At 39.7% G+C, this 18,902-nt stretch overlaps 1 protein-coding gene across 1 annotated transcript in view; it reads right to left on the minus strand.

Annotated features, from left to right (window-relative positions):
- Positions 1–18,902, minus strand: part of LOC138762456 (contactin-associated protein-like 5) — a 762,501-nt gene that overhangs the window by 733,327 nt on the left and 10,272 nt on the right. The window lies entirely within an intron of this gene.

Genomic DNA, 18,902 nt, shown 5'->3' on the forward strand with positions numbered 1-18,902 from the left:
GTACAATCAACTCTGTGTCAAAGCTTTAAGCTCCATTACAGAGGATGAAGCATAAATATCCACTTTAAAGCTCCACAACAGAATTGTAGTAGGTGCACATTTTAGGGTGAGACATTCAACCAGTGTTTTTCCCCAACTCACATACCACCTTAAGTAATCCCTTACTAACCAGAGAGCACATATGGCATAGGATGCCATAGGTCCTCTGTGGATAGCAAGAGATTATTTAAGATGGCACATGAGTGGGAAAAATAGATGAAGAGCAACTGCTTTAAACAAAACTCCAAGTAAGCACAAAAAAAAGTCTGCATTTTGAAAAAAAGTGCAAAGGAGTTTCCATCAATCGTTTAAGGGATTACCCAATCATTTAGCATGGCTGTTTGAAGTATTCAAATGCACCAGTGATTCCTGCATTGGCTTCAAAAATGCTTTCTGATTTCCTGTAAGTTAAAGTCTCTTTCTATGACTTCCTGTGGTGCAGAAATTCAAGCAACCGGCAACCTCAAAGAAATGGCAAAAAAAATCATGGAAAATAAATAAATATTTGAAAATAAGAATAAATAAAAATGTAAATACATATTTTAAATTGTAAAAGTCAATGTTCCCTTAAGTAACACACAAAACCCTCGGTGAAGATGGGGGCAATTATTCAGCCAGCAGAGGGCCCTGGTCGAGCTTTGCTCGTAGCAGCTGTTTGAATAAAATGGTGTCGCCCTGCATGAAGAGTTGGTTGATGCTGCTCATTGTTGGGGTGACGCTCTTAAAACGTCTCCTCATCCCTGCTTAGTGAGAGTCTTTAACTTTATTAGTATATTATATTAAGTATATTATTAGACTTTATCTGTAAACTTTGGGGAGAGGTTAATTATCTACAATGTGATTGTTCATCTTTTGAGTGGCTCCATGGAGGGGGAGGAACCTGCAAATGTAACAGCGGTTAAATGTTTTCAAAGAAAATGACTGAAAATAAAGTGAAATGCCTTAAGTTTTATCTATTCATGCAAGTGAATCTTGTTCAGTGTAAGTACAGTGTAGTATTTTTTGTCTTTTACACAGTTTATTCTTATTGCAGGCATATTTGTTCAGCATTGTTAGATTAAGTTTCAAGCAACTGGAAAATACACTTATCTGGCATGTACCAATCCCCATGGGTGCCAGATACTAGGGGTTTTACTGTATTTAAAGGTGCTGTATAAATACCTTTCTTTCTCTCTGTTCTTTTGAGGGCAACAGTCTGTCATGACTGTTTTTTTTTGCAAAACTTGATATATTCTTCACTTACAGATAATAAGCAATAATCAAGGCTGAATTCAAAACTGCCACTTGACTGTGAAAGTGATAAAGTTGCAGATATTCATTAACCTCCTCCAACCCTCTCAGACAGATAAAACCTGTATATGAACATGCTAGGTGGGAGAAGGAATAGGTACCTTGTTCTCTTTACCGGCGCTTCCATTTAATCAGATCACAGATGACCTGAATGCTATCTCAACTCTGCAGTTCCACCTGCCCTTGGTAATCTTCACCCTCTTGCTTCACAAGAATCTATGCACCCCTGCCTTCAATTTATTCAAAGACTGATTTCATTACCCTTCAAGGAAGAGAATTTCAAATGTTAGCAATTCCCTGAGAATATATTACACAGTTTCTCATGGTTCACTACATGAAAGGAAAGTTGGAGCAATATTCAAGAATAAAAACTGGAGCATTCACACTGAAATAATTGGCATGACACAAGTTTCTAAATCTCAGTATGGGACAAGAAATGTTGTATCAGTGTGTTCTATTATCCACATCCGCAATGAAAGATCTTCACAAAACATTCCTGCAAATCTGCTCACTCTTCACTCTCAGGCAGGGATATCCAACCTGAAGATTATTAGTCTGAGAGCCACAGAGTCACACAGTATGCAAACAGGCCCTTCAAGGTTTTACATTATCTATCCATCTACACTTATTCCATTTATCAGTGCTTGGTCCATAACATGAACATAAAACATTATAGCGCAGTACAGTCCCTTTAGGCCACGTTGTTATACCGACCTATATAAACCTACTTAAGAATCTAAACCTTCCCAACCTCACACCCATAACACTCTTTTTTTCTTGCATACATGCACCTATCTAAATGTTCCTATTGTACAAGCCAACACCATCACCCCTGGTAATGCCTTCCAGGTATCCACTACATTCTGTGAGGAAAAGAAAATTTACCTTTGATTATGGGTGTGAGGTAGGTAAGGTTGTGAAAGCTCCAAATTTTAATCCTTGAATACTGCTCTAACTTTCCTTTCATGTAATAAACCATGAAACTTTCTTCCCCTCACCTTATACAGATGATCTCTGATATTTGCTATTGTTACCCCAGGAAAAGGCTGCTGGCTATACACCCTATCTATGCTTTTTCGAATCTTGTGGACCTCTTTTAAGTCAACCCCCAACCCCTCGCAATTCTTTTTGGCTCAAAAGAGAAGTGCCCCAACTCTGTTAAACATGCCTCTTAAGTCATCGTGGTAAGTCTCCTCTGCGCACTCTCCAAAGCTTCCACATTCTTCTGTAATGAGGTGTCCAGAAATGAACACAGTATTCCAAGTGTGGTCTAACCAGAATTTTATAGAACAGCCACATTACCTCATGATTCTTGAACATTCTATGACTTGGCATTTCTAATGAGTGTTCTGAGAGTTTCTGTCTCTACCAACCACTCAGATAATCTCCTCTAGATATTAACCACGAGCTAAGGTCAAAGTTTCCTCCTCAGATCCCTTATAAACTTCTTAACCCAAAACCTCCTCTTTTAGAAAATTTTATAAAGTGCAGAACATTTTCTACTTTCTATCTTATCTCTACTCCTTATTAATTTGTTCATCACAGACCCCCTTCAAACTCTTCGAATTCCAGTCGATCTAGTCTTTCTTCAGAACTGTAAGACTTCATCTCAGCTGACATCCTGATGAATATCTTCTGTCCCCTTTCCAGTGGAATCTCATCCATCTTATACTCTGGCAATGGAACTGTGTAGAGTTCTCCAAACTGTGCCTACCTAATCATTTATACAATTGAACTATAACTTCCTTTTCTTATTTTCAATGTACCAACTAATGAAGGCAAATATTCAACATTTTATATGGTTGAGCTGTGAACTATGCTTCTTCCACTACGTCATATAGTTGTAGAGACAACTGTGGTGTCATCTGCAAACTTGTAGAGGGAATTGGGATTATGCCTGGTCACACAGTCATGGGTGTTTATCAAGTAGAACAGTGGGCTCAGCATATATCCTTGGGGTGCACCTGTGTTGAAAATCAATGAGGAGGAGACATTTCCAATTTGTATTGACTGTGGTCTTCCAGTGAGAAAGTCAAGGATCCAGTTGCAGGGGGGTGGGGGGTAACAAAGGCCAAGAGTTTGTAGCTTCTTGACCAGCGCTGAGGCAATAATGACATTGAAGGCTGAGATGAAGAGCAGCTGTATGTATGAGTTGCTGTTTTCGAGGTATTCCACAACTGAGTGGAGAGCCAGTGATATTGCATCTACCGTGAAGCGATTGTAATGAAAGGCCAATTGCAGTGGGTCCAGATCTTTATTTAGGCATGTGTTAATTCTGGCCATGAGCAGCCTCGCAAAGCATTTCATCACATAGAAAGAAGTTAGTGCTGCAGGGCGGTAGACATTGAGTCAGCTCACACTACTCTTCTTGGGTACTGGGATGATTGATATCCTTTTGGTGGGAACTCTATCTGCCACAAGAAGAGATTAAAAATCTCTGTGAACACTCCACTTAGTTGTTTCGCACAGATTTTCATTACTCTGCCAGATATGCCATCAGGGCCTGATGCCTTGCGGGGGATTCAGCGTCTTGAATGATGTTCGGACATCACCCTCAGAGAAAGATATCACAGGGTCCTCAGCCTTTTCAGGGATTCTAGTAGACACTGTTTGGTTCTTCTTAAAATGGACATAGAAGGTGTTTAGCTGATCAGGTCGTGAAGCATCATAGCCATTGACAGTGTTCACCTCCACTTTGTAGGCTATAATGGCCTGCACTCCCTGCCATAGCTGGCATGTATCTGTCTTTAGTTTCCTCTCGAATGGTTTGGTTTGGAGATGGCTTTCTGCAGGTCATACCTAGACATCTTGTAAAGATCTTGATTCCTGGCATTAAATCCCTTGTTCTTACCCTCAGCAGATTCCAGATTCTGATTCATCCAGGGCTTCCGGTTGGGGAACACCTAGTATTTGCACATGGGCATAGACTCATCTACGCAGATGTTGGTGAAGTCGGTCACACCTGTTTCATATTCATTCAAGTCTATGGATGAGTTCTTGAATATGTTCCAGATTCAAAGCAGTCCTGCAGATGCTTCTCCTCCTCCTTCGACCACACCTTCGCCGTATTCACCACTGGTGCAGTGGTCTTCAGTCTCTGCTTGTACGCTGGGAGTAGAAGTTTAGTCAGGTCATCAGACTTGCTGAAGTGTAGTCATGGTTTGGCTTTGTATGCTTTTTTCATGGTGGTTTAGCAGAAGTTGAGTGTCTTGGTTCCCCTGGTCTCATATGTGATGTGTTGGTGTTAGCTTGTCAAAGACTTCTTCAGGTTGGCCTGAATGGTCTCCCAAAATGATCATGAAGGCATCAGGATGTGCTGCCTCATGGCTGTTTATCACAGTGCCCAGTCCCTCCAGTGTCAGTCTGACATTAACCTGGGGCGATATGTACATTGTGATCAGGATGATTGTAGTGAACTTCCTCAGCAGATAGAATGGGTGACATTTGATCGCCAGATGTTCCATGCCAGGGATCAGGACTTGGACATGACTGCCACATCTGTAAACCACATTGAATTAATGATGGCACAAACGCTGCCTCCCCTGGATTTTCCAAATACCAGTGTTCAATCAGTGCGATGGAGGGTGTAATCCTTGGGCTGCAGTACCATGTCTGGAATGTCCGCATTTAGCCATGTTTCCATAAAGCTCATCATGCAGAACTCCCTGATGCCTCTCTGATATTGAAGTCTGGCTTGGAGTTCATCAAGTTTGTTCTCCAAGGTCTACGTTGTCCAGGAGGATGCTAGGGTGTGGAAGCCTCTGCGTCCACGTGGTCAAATCTTCTTTACCTGGCTCGTGGGTCTGCTGCTGGGGTTGTTGTGGTACCCAAACTCCGGAGCTGTTGTTGTCAACCATGGAGTTGTTGTTGTACCTGTTTGAGCTCTTTAAAGATCTCATTGAGTTGTTGTTGTACTTGCGCGAGCTGTTTAAAGATCCCTAAGCCCACGGATATTGCCAATTCTACCAGTTCTGTCAATTCCAAACGATTTTAGGACCTTCATGCTCATGCTGTTGGGTAAGTTTGATTTTACGTTTCTCGTTTTTTTGGTTGATTTTTAGGAGAACAGAACAGGAATATTTGATTATTCTTGTCAGGGCTGCTCGCAGAGTCACCACCGTAAGACACCATTTTGAATACTGGGCAATATACAATGGTCAATGAGTCCTGGAGGGCCTTGAGGAAAGCTGTGTGGTCACGGCGAGAATGTTCAGACTCCACATAAACTGCACCATAGGTCACAATTTACTCTGTGTCATTGAAGTTGTGTTCTGCCTGTTATGCTATCCATCCATACATTTACAACCTACTTGTTCTCGTAGATTTAAATTATAATTAACAATTTTTCATGGAGACTATCTCAAGAGACTTTTTTAAAAATATTCTTCATCATAATAACCACATTCAACTCGTGAATCAAAGTGAAGATTCCTAATTTCGCTTCAAAAAGCATGATAATCTCTTGTTATCACAGTTCAACTTAAGTCTCCAATTCATACAGACATTTCTCTGTTGAAACACCTCAAAGGATATTGTGTCTGTGTGTGTGTAATTGCACCGGAGAAACACTTTCATCAGGCCATATTTCTGCGGTCAAATAATAATAAATACAGTTGAACTTGATTTGTTTGACATTTCTTCCCAACAGCATTGTGGGATTATCTTCACCAAATAATTATAGTGGATCAAGAAGACAGGCTTTCAACACATTCTTAAGATAATTCTGAATGACAAATGCTGGACTTGGCAAAGATACACAAACAACAAGAAAGAAAATGGTTTATTTATTCCTCTTCACTCTGCTACCATTGGGGAAAAAGTTACAGGAGCCTGAAGATGAGCATCGAGCAGCACGAGGACAGCTTCTTCTCCTCTGCCGTCAGATATTTGAACAGACAACTTTCTCTTTTTTTCACTAATTTATTTATTTTAAATGTAATGTGACGCTGCTGCAGAGCAAGAAATTTTGTGACATGTTCATGGCAATAAATTCTGGTCCTGATATAGAGAAAGGTACAGTTAAACAGTGCAGGACATCTTCCTTTACCAATGCGAGACCATTTAAGTGACAAATTACAGCTGGAAGGAGAGCTCTTGAATCTATCCTTCAAGTCAACTTTATTTATCAGTCGTACCATGCTCGCACAGTAGGGAATTCAATCCTGTAACCTCCAATATCACGTTGCTTTGTTAATACAGCTGGTCCTCAACTTACAATGGGGTTACGATCTGGCAAACCAAAAATAAAAAAAAAACGCAAGTTTAAAAAGAATACCGAATCTACCATTTTTTTAATGAAAACCATCAATACACACAACTGAAAACTGGGCATCAAAACTGTTGAAGCATTGAACCAAAATTAATTTATGGATCGTAAGATGGTGGAGATGTTCAAGTGACAGAGTCATCAATTTCACTTTCGTCTGACACTGTTCAGACCACATCATCAACTCTTGAAGGCACTGGGGCATCCACACTTGTGGATAGCTTAACAGGCATAGTCTTCAATACCGCATATCGCAAGCGTGGGAGCAGATCGGAATTCAAAAGTGAAAGCTTAGATTTGAACCATCGTAGCTTCGAAAAATCGCAAGTTTGATCACTGTACGTAGGGGAGCACCCGTGTTGGACTCTCAATTCACTTAACTCTACAAATGCTGGCTGTGCCTCTTCCTATCTGGAATTCCCATTCTAAACCTCTTTTAATTTTACCTAAATGAGTTTCTTCAACCTTAATGTCTTTGATCACTCATCTCATCACTTGTTTCAATAAAACTTCCATGCGGTTTGATGTGAGACACTGGTAATATGAATCCTTTTGGGACATATTGCTGTGTTGCTCTCTGGAATGCCATCCTTCTTCCTCAACTCCCCGTCCTTGCTTTCACAAGTTTCTTCAAAACTTAACTGCATTCATCACATTTATTTCCATTTTTACATTTGTCATGCAACAGATATTTTGTTCTCTGATAGATAGAGCTGTCATTATGCAGTTTGGTAACATGAAGTTCTCTTTTTATATGTTTCAGCCACACTCAAGTACAAAAACCAGAACTAGTTTCCAAGAGCATGCCCATATAGAAAACCCAGGGCATTTATAAGCTGATAATATGGAACAATTTTGACAAAGCAGATTAAACATGTCCTTCACTACACCATCAAACTCTTCTCTAATATTCCATATTCACTGTCAATGCTTCACCAACAAGCACGCCATCCACTCCCACATTATCAGCTATTCAACTCCATATTGCATTTTGGATTATTGAAAGCATCCTTGAACATCTGAATGTTTTAGAGAGCCCAAAGGAAATATGCATCTCCCCCAGATCCAAAGCAAATAACTTCATTATATTTCAATAAACTTGTCAAGACAAATCAACATCATGTGTGCTGGCTCTTTCGGGGTTGTTGTGTATAATGTAACATATAACAATTTACAGCACGGAAACAGGCCATTAGGCCCTCCTAGTCCGCACCAAACCAAACACCCCTCTCTAGTCCCACCTCTCTGCACAATGCCCATAACCCTCCATCTTCTTCTCATCCATATACCTGTCCAACCTTTTCTTAAATAATACAATTGACTCCGCCGCCACTATTTCTCCCAATGGAAGTTTGCACAAAACCACGAGACGAATTGAAGATAACCTCCCACGTTTGTCACTGCGACCAAGTTAATCAGCCTTCTTAGTACTTTGAAGTTTAAATTCAGATTTGTTCTCCAATTGCAGAGCTTCTCATCAATAATTTAACTTATATTTCTTTGGGGTTTTTTTTCTTTCTCCTTTGAAAGTTTTTGAGTAATTTGCAAAACAGCGGACCAATTGCAAGCAATTTAGTCACTCCATTCCCTACTGTTTTTGAACCAGTTGAATACTTCCACCCATTTCAATTCCCCATCCCATTTCCTTCCATGATTTAGGACAGAGATGAGGATAAATAGTTTTTCCCAGAGAGTAGTGAATGTTTGGAATTCTCTAACCAGGGGAGTGGTTGAGGCTGCTTCATTAAACATATTTAAAATTCGGTTTAGATAAATTTTTACATGATAAAGGAATTAGGGGATATGGGGAGAAGGCAGGTAGGTGGAGTTAGGTCATAAATTAGATCAGCTATGATCTTATTGAATGGCGGAGCAGGCTCAATGGGCCATTTTTGGCCTACTCTTGTTCCTACTTCCTACATTCATGCATTGCTAGACTGAGACCATCTGCAAATTGGAGGAACAGCATCTCATCGACTTTGGGCACCCTCCAATTAAATGTCATTATTATCAACTTCTCTGGCTTCCATTAACCACCCTCCCTTCCTCCTTTTATCCCTGTGGCCTTTCCTGTAGTTCTCTCTCTCTCTCTCTCTCTCTCTCCCCTGTCTCCTTTCACAGAGCCAAATCAATTCTCCCTTTTCCTTATTTCCAATTAACACATTTTGTTGATCTGGACTCCTCTCCTCTCCTGTCTTCAGTCTGTTTGTTCATACGCTTTCCTCTTCTTGGCTTATCCTTTGAAGATGGGCTCAGGCCCAAAATGTCAATAATATATCTTTACCTCCTATGGGCGCTCCAAGACCAGCTGAGTTCCTCCAGAATTTTTGTTTGATTTTACTTCCTCAAGCCTATTTATTTACCTTTGATCCATATGTGTAAATGCCCCATCCTAATTTCAAACTAATGAGCTAAATCTTAAGTTTCAATTCACTCCCCATACTCATGCTTTGGGAAAACAATTGCCTAATGTTAAATGTTATACCTCTCACTCTTAACATTCCCATTGATAAAAATTAAGAACTGCCTACCCAAGACTTTCTCCCCCCCAGGTCCTTTGCTGTTGAGGTGATCTCATAATTGGAATCATTGCATTAATGTTCATTTAAAAGTTGAAGCACTAAAGGTCACAGCATTGTGCAACAGAAAATCAATTCTTCCTGGAGAGGAAATTGAGAAAAACCAGTCTTGATCATTTTGTGATACCCTAGAAATTTGTCTGGGCAACCCTAGACATAAGTCACATGTGCTCTCCCGAAGAAATTTATTTGCAGAGGGTACTAAAGGAGTTTGGAACATGTTGACCTCAGAGCAAGTATCCTTACATCCCTTCAGTACAAAGTGAAGTTCCTGCACAGTGATAGATAGAGCCCAAACATGTTTATTTAATTCCTGAAACCATGGAGTTCACTTTGGAGATGGAGATGCCTTTTGCTGGGCTGTGCACCACGAAGGGTAGCAGACCAGCGCAGGGCACCAGAAATGGGACAAACCACCTCATTAAGGAGAAACATGGGAGATGACACTACAGGACAGTGGCCAAGTCAGCAGACAACCAAGGGGCTCAGCGGCTGAAGGACTCGGACTTTTCTGCTGGCTACTTGCAGTCGAGAATTTACAACAGGCTTGGGGGCTGCAGGAGACTGGTTCATATCGATACCAAGATCCGAGAGGACGCTGAGGGCAAGAAGGGTTCCAGAAGGGACCTCTGCACTGATGACTTCCTGATCATGTTGGAGGTTTGAATCTGGATATCAGGTTGCTGATGGATTGAACTGTAATTGGAATCTGTGCATCTGCAAAGGCTGTGAGAGTGTTTCAGGCAAATCCAAGAACACTTAATATCTCTGAAGAAACTTTTTTTCCCCCAATTGTTATGTGCACCGTTCAATGCTGATTGTGACTTTTTGTTTACTTTAATGCAGATAAAAGTTGAAACATATTATGTTTATAACATTTTAAAGGTATTATTACATGATAATACATTATTGCCATGTGGAAAACCTTGTGAAATGGTGTGAGTGTAACATCTAGAATCTCAATGTGTACAAGATGAAGGAGATGATCATGGACTTTAGGAGGTCAAGGAATGACCAACCTCCACTACACATCAACAACTCTATGGAGAGCACCAAGTTCTTTGGGATTCACTTAATTTGTGACCTCTCATGGACACAGATCTCTTTTGTCAGGAAGCCACAAAAGCAACTGCATTTCCTGAGAAGACCAAAGCAGGCAAGGCTTCTGGACGCCATGATGTCAACCTTCTACAGGAACTCTATCGAGAATGTCCTGGCCGGCTGCATCACAGTGTGGTATGGTTGCTGTAGAGAAATGGATTGGAGGTCAATCCACAAGACCAGAAGAATGGCAGAGAGGATCACTGGAGTTCCCCTCCCCACATCATCGTGATCTACAGGGATTGTTGTCTGAATAGGACACACAAAATCAACGAGGACAGCTTCCATCCCGCACACAACATCTTTAATCTGCTGCCGTCGGGAGATATAGGAGTATCGGAGCCAGCATCACCAGGCTGAGGAATTGCTTCTTCCTACAGGCAGTGAGAATACTGAACAACCAAAGGAATTGCTCACACGAAGCAACTGAGATCTTCATATTTAAGAAACAATTTTTTTTGTATGTATTCTGACAGATTACAGATATGCTTTTGGGAGGTGTTGCATTTGGGTTTTTTTTAGTGTAGGTCACATGCAAACACTTCAAAACAGATCTTATTTAAAATACTAGAGCTCTGCTCATGCCAGACAGGCTGGAGTCAAGAGCCTTGGAGAGTGCCCAAGAGACCTCACTAATGGATTGTTGTTTACAGAAAGGCAACAGATGAAAGAAGTCTTCGGAGCTGCAGGCTGTCTGGAAGAGAGAGAGAGGGAGGGAGGATTCAGTTCTGCAGTTTTACAGTCAGCAGCAGCATCTGGGACTGGAACAGGACAAACTTGTGGAAAACCCCATTTGTAAGACAGGCTGTGAGTGCTTAGTTCAGCCTAGTCAAAGCCCTTGTGCTTCATGCAAGAGGAAAGGACTCTGTGGTGTCCTGAAAGAAAGAGGTTATCATCTGGAAAATGCTGATGGAGCAAGTTTCTTCGGCAAGACACTGAAGTGACTGGCTACAAGGAATCAGTTGTGGATGTCTAGCGAACAACAACTCTCTCTCTGAAAACCGACAAGCACCAAAGCCTGGTGAACTTCATAAATGTTAAATTCTGTTCACAGTATAAAAATTTCCTGAAACCAGTAAACCTGGGGGAATGAGAAGTTAGATTAGATACATGGGTGCTTAGAATTAGAAGAGGGTTAAGTTAGGTTAGTTAAGTTAATAGTGATCAGATAAAGTTTGATCCTGTTTTCATGTTTAAAGATAACTAAAAACAACTTTTGTTTAAGTAACCATTTGTCTTGGTGACTATCTATTGCTGCTAGGTTTTGGGGCCCTCAGGGCTCGTCACAGCATGAATACTTGTCCAGAATATGTATTGTTTGTATTTGTGTTGTCTTTGGTTGTGTGTCTGCATGTTTTGTTGGGTTGTACTTATGTAATCGGATGACAATATACCTGACTTGACAATAAAAGTAACCTTCAAACAACTAACCTGACCCTGTACAGCACACTCCAATTCCCACCCAGTGTACTGAAGCCCCTGCCATTCCAGAGAACTGTGCTGCACGCCCACCAGAAGTGGGCTCCATCCCCACTTCCCACCACCCAGTTTGCTGCCCACCAATCTATGCTGAAATTTCCCATCTCCCAACTACTCATCCTCCTGCACTAGCTTCCCAACCCCACAACATTCACACAAGTGTCCATAGTTTTTATACAAAACAAATGAGAAAACCAAGTGAGAGGGAAGGACAGAGAAAAGTAGTATGTCCTATTTTTCATTTGGTATCATAATTGAAATCAATATTTGGTTTTGAAATTATAAAAGCAGCTTCTTCAGTGTTATTCAACACGTTGTACTCAGTGGCCACTGCATTATTTCACTCTCATTTCGAATACAAGTATTTTTTTCCATTTTGAAAAATCATAATAATGGAAAGAGCATTTTATATTTCAAAATTAGGTAATAAATGTTCTGCAAAAACATTGCACAAACCTCTACGCTAACCATGACATCATCTTCTTTGGCAGCCCTTCAAGGGTCCAGGTTGATTTGCTTCCATGGCAGTTTTATGAGTTTGAAAGTTGAGGAGGAGGCCACGTCCAAATTTGAGGCACTACAGGCTCTGTCACTGATTCAGCAGGAGGTGCTTGTCAAGCAGATGTAATGGAGAATGGTTCATTTCCAAAGCCATTTATGTTCAAAGTGAATGGACTCTAATCCACATCCTGAATTTTCCTTCTCCACTTATTATGCTTATAGGTGAAGGAATCCCACAATACAGTGAATATTTTGTCAATTTCACAAGGGGGCTTTTAAGAAAATCTTGAACATTTTCCTTCATCCTTTGATCATTGCTGCCATGACAGAACTCAGAGAAATATCTGTTCTTCCTGAAGTATGTTGGTGTGAGATAAATTATAGCTTGCTAATCAGAGCTAACTGATTGCGAGTAGAGACCCATTAGGAATTAGGACCATAGAACTATAAAACAGTTCAGGACAGAACTCGACCTCTTTGGAACTTCTAGTCTGCGGCAAACCATTTTTTTTTGTTGCTTTGTCCCACTGTCCTGCACTAAGTCCATGGCCCTCCATGCAACTCCCATCCATGTACCTGTCCAGATTCCTCATAAATATAATTGAGCCAGCATTTACCACTTCAGCTGGAAGCTCATTCCACACCCCCACCACTCTCTATGTGAAGAGGTTCCCACTCATGTTCCCATAAATATTTCCATTTTCACTCTTAACCCATGTCCTCTGGTTTGTTTCTCACCTACCCTCAGTGGAAAAAGCCTATCTACATTTACTCCATTACCTCTCATAAATTTAAATACCTCTATCAAATCTCCCCTCATTCTTCAACACTCCAGGGAATGAAGTCCTAACATGTTTAACCTTTCCCTGTCTCTCAGTTCCTGAAGTCCAGGCAACATTCTAGTAAATCTTCTCTGCATTCTTTCCATCTTATTGATATCTTTCCTAGAGTTATGTGACTGAAACTTCACTCAATGCTCCAAATTTGGCCTCACCAATGTTTTATACAATTTTAACATAATATCCCAACACCCGCACTCAATGTTTTGATTTATGAAGGCCAAAATCTCTCTTTACAACCTTATCAACTTGTGATGCCACTTTCAGAGAATTATATATCTTTTTTTCCCAGATCCTTCTGTTGTAGTGAACTCCTCAGTGTTCTACCATTTACCGTGTATGTCCTTTCTTGGTTTGTCCTTCCAAATTGCAACACCTCACACTTGTGTGCATTAAATTCCATCTGCCATGTTCAGACTATTTTTCCAGCTGGTCCAGATCCCTCTGCAAGCTTTGAAAAGTTTCACAATACCTCCAATCTTAGTCTCATCTGCAAACTTGCTGATCCAATTTATCACATTATCATCCAGCTCGTTGATACAGATGACAAACAACAATAGTCTCAGCACAGATCCCTGAGACACATCCATTAGTCACAGGCTTCCAGTCTGAGTGGCAATCATCCATCACTACTCTGGCTTCTCCTGTCCAGCCATTGTCGAATCCAGTTTATTATTTCACCATGCATACCTAGTGTCTGATCCTTCCTGATAATCTTCCCAGGTGGGACCATGTCAAAGGCCTTAATAAAGTCCATGTAGACAACATGCAGAGCCATTATTTTGTCAAATTTCTTGATAACCTCTTCGAAAACTCTATTATTTAAGAATCCACAGGTAAAACACAGAATTCCATGGTTGAAGCAAAAACACACAATGCTGGAGAGACTCAACAGGTCAAACAGTGCCCTTTATGTACCAAAGGCAGAGATACATAACTGACATTTAGAGTTTGAGCCTTTCATCAAAGTGTGAGAAAATGCAGGTGAGCATCAGAATAAGAGTGGGAGGAGGAAGGAGTGAGGCAAGGCAGCAGAAGATAGGTGGAGAAGAGAGGGAGGGACAGTAGCATGGGGGGGGCAAGAGGGTGGAAAGGCAGGGCTATGTAAGTGAAAGAACTGGAAAGACAGGAAATGGGGGAGGTGAAGAAAAGGGAAGCAGGTTTAGTGGAAAGCATTCAGGTCAATATTCATGCCATCTGGCTGTAGGGTGCCCAGCTGGAAAATAAGGTGTTGTTCCTCCACTCTGCAGTTGGTCAGGATGGGAATATACACAAGGCCATGGACAGACCTGTGAGCGCAGGAGTGTAACCAAGAATTCAAGTGGTTGGCAACTGGGAGGTCGCTTTTCTTGCAGACTGAGAGGAGGTGCTGAGTGAAGTGATCTCCACAAAATCATGTTGACTATCACTAATCAGTCCATGGCTATCCAAATAATTGTATATCCAATCTCTTAGAACACCTTCCAATAATTTACCTACTACCTACATTAGGCTCACTGGCCTATAGTTTCCAGGTCAACTTTTGGAGCATTTTTTAAACAATGGAACAATGTGAGCTATCTTCCAATTCTCTGGCACCACACTCGTGGCTATGAACATTTTAAATATTTCTACAAACCCCTGCAATTTCTGCACTTGTCTCCCTCAAGGTCTGACGGAATATTTTGTCAAGCCCTGGGGATTTATCCATCCTTATTTGCTTTATGACAGCAAGCACTTCCTCCTCTTTTATCTGCATAGGTTCGATGACCTCACAGCTTGTTTTCCTTACTTCACATGACTCTGTGCCCTTTTCCTGCATGAATACTGATTTAAAAAAAAATTAAGACCTCTTCCATCTCTTTTTGCTCCATACAAAGCCAACCAATCTGATCTTCAAGGGGATCAATGTTGTCCCTTGCTTTTCTTTTGCTCTTAATATACCTGTTGAAACCCTGAAGATTTCCCTTCACAGTGTCTGCCAAAGCAACTTCATGTCTTCTTTTAGCCCTTCTGTTTTCATTCTTGTGGTTTTTCTTTCATAATTTATACTCAATTACCTCATTTGCTCCATGTTTTACACCTTTCTCTTCTTCCAAACCAAGGTTCCCTATGCTTTCTAACCTTGCCTTGGATCCTGACAGGAACATACAAACTCTGTACTCTCACCTCTGAAGGTCCTCCACTTACCTTGCATATCTTTACCTGAAAACAATTTACCCCAATCGATGTATTTGAGATCATTTCCTCAAAATTGGCCTTTCTCCAACTTAGAATTTCAACCCGAGCCCCAGATATATTCTTCTCCATAATTAACTTGAAACTATTGGCATTATGATCACTGGTCCCAAAATGTTCCACTACACATACTTCCATCACCTGTCCTGTCTTGTTCCCTAATAAGAGATCCACTATTGCACTCTCTCTAATTGGTTCCTCTATATATTGATGTAGAAAACTTTCTTGAACACATTTGACAAACTCCAAGCCATGCAGCACTTTACAGTATGGGAATCCTAGTCAATATGTGGAATGTAAAGATCTCCTACTATCAAAACCATATGATTCCAGTAGCTGTCTGCTATTGCTCTACAGATTTGCTCCTCCAATTCTCACTGACTATTGGGCAGTCTATCATACAACCCCATGAGTGTAGTCATACCTTTCATGTTCCTCAGCTCCAACCATATAGTCTCAGTAGACAAGCCCTCTGGTCTGTCCTGCCTGATATTTTCCCTGGTGAGCAATGTTGGCAGAGGAGTGGATAGTGATATTTGTTTGCTCATTCTGCACTGGTTATGGAGGATTTTGTAGAAACACATTTACCCAAATGAGATCTAAAATAGTTTCAATGATCTTCTGAATGTAAATTGCGTTCCATTCTTGGATGTTTATTGTAAATTATGCCAACTATATAATTAAAAAATGCAAATTAATTAGATCAATTGAATCTTATTCTGTTATTCAGAAGCAAAATATTTGTTAGTCTCATTTATCTGTGATTAGGTTTATTGAATTTACATACAACTGTCTAATTACAACAGATTGCCATCAGTCTGAAACTTATACATTCTATAATTTCTTTAAAAAACCCTCAACTAATAATAAATCAATAAAAAGGTTCATCTTTGAGCACAAATAAATAATTTGTTTACCTTGCTAATTCTGTACCAACTGAGTTAGTTTGTCAAGCCATGAACACATAATACGAGCAGACATTTCTATGTCTATATGGATAAGACTTTAACTTTCAATCAAAGTTGAATTTAAATTTGTTTTAATAATAAAAATAATGTAGATTTGTCAACTAATATGACTATATAGCTAACAATTCCTATCTTTTATCAACCAAAACACAACATGTGTTTAAGACATCACTGTCTTTGAAGCAGGTAAAAACAGACAAACCTTGACAGCCAGTATAAGTGGTCTCAATTGTCACAAGGGTCCACAATTTCCTTCCCCTCATAGAGTAGAGAAATTAGATTTTAATGCATTCTGAGCCCCAGACAAGTGAATGCATGACAGAAGATTCTATCATGGAGGTGTGAGTGTAGATAGAGAGAGGTCAGGTAACTGGAACCAATCAGGACCAAGTGAGAACACTTTGCACCAGAAAACCTCCATAAAGTTACTTTGAACACCTCCAAGACCTAAACTTCTTGTCTCATGCAAGAAAAGATCTTATCACTATTTCAACATCATCAAATGTTGACCAGAGTACAGAAGCACATTCTGAGAAACAAAGGAAGTTTTTGGAGCTTTGGTACAGCAAGCACTGCTTAAGCTTCCAAATCTTTCTCTAAATGAGCAAATTCTCAACTACCTTGGTAACGTAGTAAGAAGAGCTTGAACATAAAGTATTTATTTATGCAGACGATTTATTGCTTTTTATTTCAAATCCTGATGTTTCTGTACCAAATGTATTAACTTTGTTTGCCCAATTTATCCAGTTTTTGGGTTATAAATTAAATTTACATAAGAGTGAACTTTTATCCTTAAAAGGATCTTTTGCAAGCTATTCTAATTTCCCGTTTAAAATAGTGAAAGATCAATTCCAATATTTGGGAATTACAATTATAAAAAGTTATAAAATTTTAGTGAAAGATAATTTTTTGGTATTGCTCAATAAGATTAAACTATTATTATTGGGACGATCACCCTTATCTATTATACAATGATTGGTTGCAATAATTGGATTAAAATGAACATTTTGCCTAAATTTCTGTATCTTTTTCATACTTTACTAATTATTATTCCTAAATCCTTTTTTTTTAAGCTCATTAGATTTAGTTATTTCTATTAAATAAAGCCCATCTTCAAAAGACTAAAGGAATGGGGGATTAAAGCGAGTTCCGTACAAATATTCAGGTCCATAGATCTAGGGTGGGTTTTTTTTAATACCAACTAGTGGTGCCTTGAATGTACTACCAATGGTGGAAAAGGTAATTGAGAGTCATTTAGACAGATACATGAACAGGCAGACACAGTGGACAAAAATGATGTTGCCCAGAACGAAGCGCTGCCTGTCCAAAAATGGTAAATGTATTGCACTTTAAATATTTGTAACATTTTCTGTTCATTTAATGCTCAAAGTGCTCCCTGAGAAGTAAGGAGTTACGGATGAGTCTGTGGAAAGCATTGACTTAACCAAGGACAGAGGCTTCAGGAGGGATTTGTTTGACTGAATTATTGGTTGGAAGAGTGGCAACGTTTTTGAGCCCTGGGATTCTAACTCCTGCCACTTTCTTTCGGAAGCCTGATGCACAGGTTCATTGTCATTTCTGAATAATATTTGTGCATGTCTAAACAATCTATCATTATTCGAGAATTAACTTTTTAATGTATTCCAGCAGCAGGGTAATTGAAGATATTCCTGTTAATTGTTTGCTGACAGTGACCACTGCTTGGCTTGGACACAAGAATTTGATTCTTTCCAATTTCAGTCACTCGGTCCAGTGACTTGCAGCTTATTTACAGAATCTACTTCTGATCCCAGGACCATTTACAAAAGGATGTTTTTATAAGATTGATTTCAGGGGTTATATCGATAAGGTGAAGCTTTAATTATGGGTGGAAAGGGAAGGCCTTTGAATTGTGAGTTCCTGGAAAGCCTTGCCAGGGATGGTGGTGGAGATGAAACTTAGGGGTGTTTAAGAGACTCTAAGGCACATGGATGGAAGAAAAATAGAGGGTTACAGGGTAGGGAAGGTTTAGTTTTTTTTAAGGAATATGTCGGCACAACATCGAGCGCTGAAGGGCCTGCACTGTGCTGCGGTGTTTTATGTTCTTTATGCTTATGTTATCACTTCCAGATTTTAGATACCATTAATGGTCAATCAATATACGTAATTTACTTTTTTTTTTACTACATTTGGATAAGTCAGCGAATCACCCTCCTTGGATAGAAATAGAACTGAAGTTTCCATAAAAACTTCTATGATGGCAATTTTCTGATTTTTTTTTAACTAGTTTCCTTTCCTAAATGAGAAATAGATTGAGAATATGGGCTCAATTTATAAAATTCTTTTGAGTTAAATCATTTTTTTCTGGCTGTTCCTATTATAGATAACTATCTTTTTCAACCATTTCTGCTGGATGTAGGTTCAAGGAATGGTATAGATGAGGAATTCAAAAGGATCTTTTTATTCGAGACAACTTTGCCTCTTTTAAATAATTATCAGCAAAAGTTAATCTTTTAAACTTTTTTTGAAGAGATTTACATATAGACATTTTGATTAATCCAAGCTTTCTGATGTTCCTCGAATCTCAAATACTAATATTCTTGTTTTTTTTTAAATTTATGATTTTCTTTTTCAGTGGATTAAT

This window comes from Narcine bancroftii, chromosome 4 (genome assembly GCF_036971445.1).
Source record: "Narcine bancroftii isolate sNarBan1 chromosome 4, sNarBan1.hap1, whole genome shotgun sequence".
In the NCBI taxonomy this organism is placed as follows: Eukaryota; Metazoa; Chordata; class Chondrichthyes; order Torpediniformes; family Narcinidae; genus Narcine; species Narcine bancroftii.